This window comes from Pongo pygmaeus, chromosome 11, assembly GCF_028885625.2.
Source record: "Pongo pygmaeus isolate AG05252 chromosome 11, NHGRI_mPonPyg2-v2.0_pri, whole genome shotgun sequence".
NCBI classification, from domain to species: Eukaryota; Metazoa; Chordata; class Mammalia; order Primates; family Hominidae; genus Pongo; species Pongo pygmaeus.
This window is the reverse complement of record NC_072384.2, coordinates 88,569,477-88,576,146: the sequence shown is the minus strand read 5'-3', so window position 1 is coordinate 88,576,146 and position 6,670 is coordinate 88,569,477.

Genomic DNA, 6,670 nt, shown 5'->3' with positions numbered 1-6,670 from the left:
TAAAAAAAACTTTAATCGGTAAGCATTTAAGCTGCCTCTCCAGTAGCTGGTAATATTTATACAATAAACTTTTAGAAATTTCAGAACAGTTTTAGATTTACAGAAAAATCGCAAAGATAGTACAGAGATCCCATATACCACACACATCTTATCCTATTATTAATACCTTATTTTTTAGTGCACTTGCCACAATTAATGAACTAATATTGATGCATTATTATTATTGACAAAAGTCTATAGTTTATTGAGATTTCCTTAATTTTGCCTAATTTCCTTATCCGGTTCCAGGATTCCATCAGTATGTCATATTACATTTAGTAATCATGTCTTCTTAGGATCCTCTTTGCTGTGACAGTTTCTCAGACTAACTTAGATTTTAATGGCTTTGACAATTTTCAGTAGTACTAGTCAGCTTTTTTGCAGGGTGTTTTTCTGTTGGGATGTGTCTGATCATTTTTTTTTCTCATCATTAGCCTGGATTTATGGGTATTGGAGAGGAAGTCCTCAGAAGTAAAGTGCCATTTCATCATATCATGAGCATATACTAGCACTGTGATTGATAGTTTATCAGGCTTCTCCACTGCAAAGTTAATTTTTTCTTCCCTTAGCATTGTACTCTTTTCACATTGTATTGGAATTGTCTATACATAGCCCATGCTTAAAGAGTGATGAGTCATGCTTCACCTCGTTGATGGCAAAAAGTATCACATAAATTATTTGGAATTCTTCTGTATGGAGTTGTATCTTTTCTCCTCAATTTATTCAACCACTTCTTTATCAATGTGAACTCATGGATTATTATTTTAAAACTTGGGTTATAAACCAATACTACCGTTTTTGTTGTTCAGATTGTTCCATCTTTAGACAATGGAAGGTCTCTCAGTTGACTCCTGTGTTTCTTTGACATATCCTCATCATCGTATCATTTCTTCTGTTTCTTTTTTTTTTAAAACAATCTCTTATTTTCAGACGCTACATGATGCTCCAAACTCATCTCATATATTTTCTTCCCAAAACCTAGAAACAGCCTATTTTCCAAAGAGCAGATTTGTTTCTTTTTTTCTGATACCCACGTGTGAGAGTACCTGTTGCTCCACATCCTCACCAGCAATTTTCAGCATTTTGAATTTTGTCAAAATATTATTATACAACATGGAAGTTTTAATTAAGAAAGGACTAATATCATTAAGAATAGCCACTGTCCTAATATTTTATATTTTTTCTTCTGAGATTTGTTAATCCAAGTAAGTTGCCTCAAAGTCAATTTCAGAACATTTTAACATTCATTACTATGATAAACTCAACACACTATTAAGTTATCACTGTACTTGAATGTAATTTTTACTATAAAAAGAAGTGAGAACCAAAGTTACAACTAGTAAAGGAATATGGGTTAGCATACAGTATCTATAGGTTTTAAAAAAATTTAACACAGAACATAATCCACAGTCTATAACACAATAAAATTCACACTTGGCTAAACTTTAAATCTCAGTAGAGAAATCTATTGTCCATTAAATTTAATAATAATAGTACCGTGTATTTTACAATTATTTATAAGTTACAGAACATTTGTATTCATTGGTTATCAATATTGACAATAACTTTGATATTAATTTTTTTATTATTAAATAAATATTTTTCCCATGTATATTTTTTGAGATGGAGTTTCATTCTTGTTTCCCAGGCTAGAGTGGAATGGTGTGATCTTGGCTTACCAGAACCTCCATCTCCTGGGTTCAAACGATTCTCCTGCCTCAGCCTCCTGAGTAGCTGGGATTATACGCATGCACCACCAAGACTGGCTAATTATCTACTTAAACAAATGTTACCTTCTATTTCTTAGCATAAGAATTTTAAAAACAATTTGATTTTCTTATTTTCATCTGTCAAAAGTGTTTGATTGTCTATAAAGTAATGTGGAATATTAGAGAAACAACTATTTATTTCAATAGGAAAATATCTACACACTGTGGATTTCAGGTTATTCACCTGAAAAAATGTTTATGCTGCAATTTTGCATCTATAGGCATGAAAATCATGATATAGGTAATCAGAAGTTTCTGTTAAATAATTTACATCATTTTATGTACATTGTGAAAAACTCGAGGGGGAGCAGGATAGTAAATCCCTTTATCCTAGGACAAACAGATTATTTCTGCTTCACAAAATTAACTCAGTGAAAGATAATGCATAAAGTTTCCTGGCATTAATAACCCATATATAGAGCCAAATTAGTAGGTGATCAAAAAGAGCATCCTTACATAAGTAAAATAATTTTTTAAAAGTATCATGTATAGAAAATTAGCCTTGTGTAGCATTAAGAAATATATATATATAAATTAAGAAAGAAAATCATTTTGCAAATTTTTCTTTATAAAAATAACACAAAAAATATTTTTAATGAAAACATGCACACACACACACACAGAAAGAGAAAAACTACATGGAAACTAAAAAAAGTTACATGTAAAGACCTCATTACAAATTAGTGAAAATATACATACTTCTTGCTCTTTAGGAAAATACTTTGTTAAACACACTGGTACTGGATTTATAACAATTAGTATGGTTAAGAAGTAGCATTAAAATAATAGTAATTCTCAACCAAAGATTGTATGTCAACCTAAAATGTACCTTACTTTAGTTTTTGTTTGTGTCTGAAATTTGAAGTTCATACAAACGTTTAAAAGATAGTCACCCTACCTGACTTTCATCCTGAATTTGTCTATAGTATTGCTATAAATATTAAATAGAAACTTTAAAATAATCACACTTTTGTATATTCCTAATTGCCTTGACTCTAGGTCATATTAATTCACAATTATGAAGTATCAAAAATGTTAAGACTAACTTATGAAAATGCCTGGACAATTGTGTAGTTTACAATGAGAAAAATGTTTCTGTTTTGTGACCTATGTATGCTGACATATATTCTACACAACAAAAGGCTTTCATATTTTATGAGCAAAATTCACTTAGGCAGAATAGATACATTCATCTGCAAACCCCAGCTTGATTAAATATATAACTGATGGTGCTTCCAACTGTCTTTCGTTTGAGACCCTGTATCTAAGAAAAATGTAATTATGAAATGCTGTTTAAACTGTCTACTTTAAAACCACATTACTGTAGTTTGCTAATAACCCTTCTATATTATGCTGATCTGTAACTTTTCAAGCCACATTTTTAACTCAAGTAGTTGGCATAACTTCTATTGCAACGAATTTATTCTGGGAAGTCTGACTGCCATGATTAGTGGTTTGACTCCAGTATTTCCAACTTACTGCACTAAGTTCCCACTGATGTACTTGTGGTTTCACATATACCAAAGAATATTCTATGATGAGTGCTGGATGGAAAAGATTGTTCATCTGACAATAATCTTTCTAGCCACATAGACATACCACAATCTCTATCAGTAATCTTAAATTTTGGCGGTCATGGATAAACACTATTCTTGCCAATATATATTCATTGTTTATACAATTTTCCTTTGATGATTTTTCCTTTAGGAATTGAAATTTTTAAAGAATGTGTGTCTAAATTGTTTTCAGAATGGATACTCCAAGCTGTTTTAATATTTGGCTTAGAGCAAATTCAAAATCACATTTGTAAAAACTTCAGTTCTGTACACATACTTATGGAGAGAGAGAGACTTCTTACTGGAAAGGGAGCATAGTCCTAGTGGAGAAGTAAGCAGGGTGCAGACATTTCAATTGCCCCTTCAGAGTATGTGCAGCTGAAGCACTTAAAAGGATTAGTAAAGGACAATTACTTGTTTTTTTCTTCCACTGTATACCCACTGAGGAGCATAGACTCCAGTTGGCACAAAAGGATCTCATCAGAGAAGTCTTTTAACATTAAGCGTCTGTCTTAAGTATTAAAAATGTGACTTCAGTTTCCCTCTTGAATACCATCACAGCTGACCTTTTGAAACAGAACTGAAGTTTCTCTCTGCTTTAAATTGGTCATTCTCATGAAGAACAATGATGAATTAATGCATTTATTTTAATCTTGTTTGGCCTTTCTTAAGAGCAAGCACATTCCAAAATAACTCTCTCGTTCTTTAAATCCTAGTTACATTGTTTCATTTTACTACTCAAAATGAATTCATTATTATAATTTTCCTGCTAATTCTTAAAGGAAAAGATCACTGGTATTTGATGCAAGTTATTTATATGAAATAAAAATACCATTGAACAGACTAATAAAAATCAAAATGGTATAACAGTTTTTTCTTTATCCAATTTGTTTTGTTTGTTGTTAGACAATTTTCGTGCATAGCGTTTTTGAACACTTTTCTCCAATTTTCCTTTGACTTTCGAATTTTTAGTTGGGGAACAGTGCGGGAAACAATCTGGTTTTGATGGAATCCCAAATTTTTTGAGTGTGTGTGTGTTCTAAATAAACTCAACTAGGTCATATGACTCATGTGCTTTCCATGGTCTCATTGACTTTATTTTCTGTCTAGAAACTATTTAATAAATCTTATTTGGATATTCTTTATTGCTTCTTTAACAAAACAAAGTTGAACTGCTTGTTAAGAAGAATACTGTTTTAGGTTTCTTTCTTTTTGTAAATTATTTTCTAAAGAGTTGTAGAGTTTTGATCAATTTGCATAACATAATAAATACTTGAGCCCATTTGTGGTTTTCAGGGCCAGCTGTTTTCTCCAGCTTCAGCTCTATGATTAAGGATTAAGGGATGCAAAATGATGAGAAATGCACAGGGCAATTGCTGCCTTTGGAAGATTTAACGGCATGCTGAGGATTTTTATGTTCTCTGCATTTCCCTTCCTTTACAGGTACAACAAACAAGAAAAACTTTACCAAAAAGGCCATTCAAAGAGTATTACTCAACATGTCAAAGGCAAGTTTTATTTGACTCTATTTCAAGAAAGTATTCTAATATTCATATTCACACACATTACAAAACCTAAGCACATACACGCAGGTTCCTGAAAAACCCAGGTATGGGACAACTTCTCTGTGAATCTAAATATTTCTATCCATGTGAGTACATGTAACAATACTTGTGTTTTGGTGTTTTGATGTAGTATTACCTTGCATGTTTCAGAATTTTTTTTTTTGCTGGCGTTTTCAAGGTTTAATATTCACTTGGAAAGAGGGGGAGCCTTGGAATTCTTTTGAGACATACCTTATTCATCTTGAAGTCATCCTGAAAATGTGGCAGGCCATTAATACTTTTGTAGAGAAACACAGGCTCCATTTTTCCAGTGTAAATATATACTGAGGTCTGTCTTTAAATGTGTACCTAGGAGTAGGAAAGGTTGAGAAAGGAGAGAATGATACTTTTGCCCTGCATTCAACTGATTGTTATGAAGGGAAATATTTTACAAAAAATATTTCTATAATAAGGAGATTCAAAGGTTGGAACAGTTTTGTGATCGCTCTTGTACTTTTTTTCAAGACTACTATTATCTCTAATTCTGAGCCAGGGACACTATTTACTTAGAAGCCATTGATTCAATATTTATTTACAACTAGTAGGCAAGTTAAAGAATGTAAAATACAGGATTCTTCTGATAATTGTTTTTTAAATCTTAGGTTTATTTGGGGGAATTTCTTCCTTTCCTTATGCCAAGAATGGCTAATGCTTGTGAATGTCAGACATAAAACCCCATTACATGAATTTCCCAAAGTCAAAAGAATACTGAATTAATGCTATAAGCAAAGCTGTAACATCAAAGCATAGAGTGTTACGATTTTAGTTCAACAGTTCCCTGTAGATCAGGCTTTGTTCATTGTAAGGAATCTTTTTAAAAGTTACTTAAAAATTCAAGAGCTGTATGGTTTAGAAATTTACAAACTCAAGTGATTCCAAGGAAGGAATATTTGTTTTTCTAATTGCCATTGGTAGCTGGAAGTCATGAAACGGTAACCAGCTTATTTTTAGCAATTTTTCTGTTTAATTCCTTTTATGTAGAAAAGACAAAAACCGCAGGCATTATGAGGGAAGTAGGGGAGATTAAAGAGAAATCACTGTAGAAACAACTTTTCAGATAACTGCATCATTCTTTGTACTCCCTGGCCCGAAAATGGTTCAACTTGTCTGAAAAATGAAGAGGTCAAATATGTGCACACAGCCACTTTGCCAAGTGTGGGTAAGTTGATATCTATGAAGATTTATGAGTATTCCCTCATTACCTGTCTCCTCTATTCCCTGTACTGTCTAGCCTGACTCAAGTTTATTTTTCTTTAGTTAAAGCAGTTACTAAGAATAAGATAAATAAAGAACTTAATAGTTAAATGGAGTGCGTATGTGAGAGAGAGAAATTAGTATTTAATTAAAATGTAACAAAATCTATCTGTATATACTTCTGACACACAATTGCCTATTTGTCTAATGATACTGATACTAAACAACTGATTTTGAAAAGTATATAAAAAATAAAAATAGACACAAAATATTGGAAAATAATAACAATTTTAAATGGGTTCTAGAATTATATGATCTTTTTCAAGCATGGTCCAGCCATAAAATTATTTTATTTTTTCCTTTCAAAATGTAACCAAGAAACAAACATCTATCTTTGCTTTCTTTGCAGGAAAGAACCAGTGTCTGGATTAGTTCCAAGCCATCCAGACAGCTATTTCAACTGGAACAAGTGACCTTTGGAACAGACTAGAACATAACAGCCTGGCCA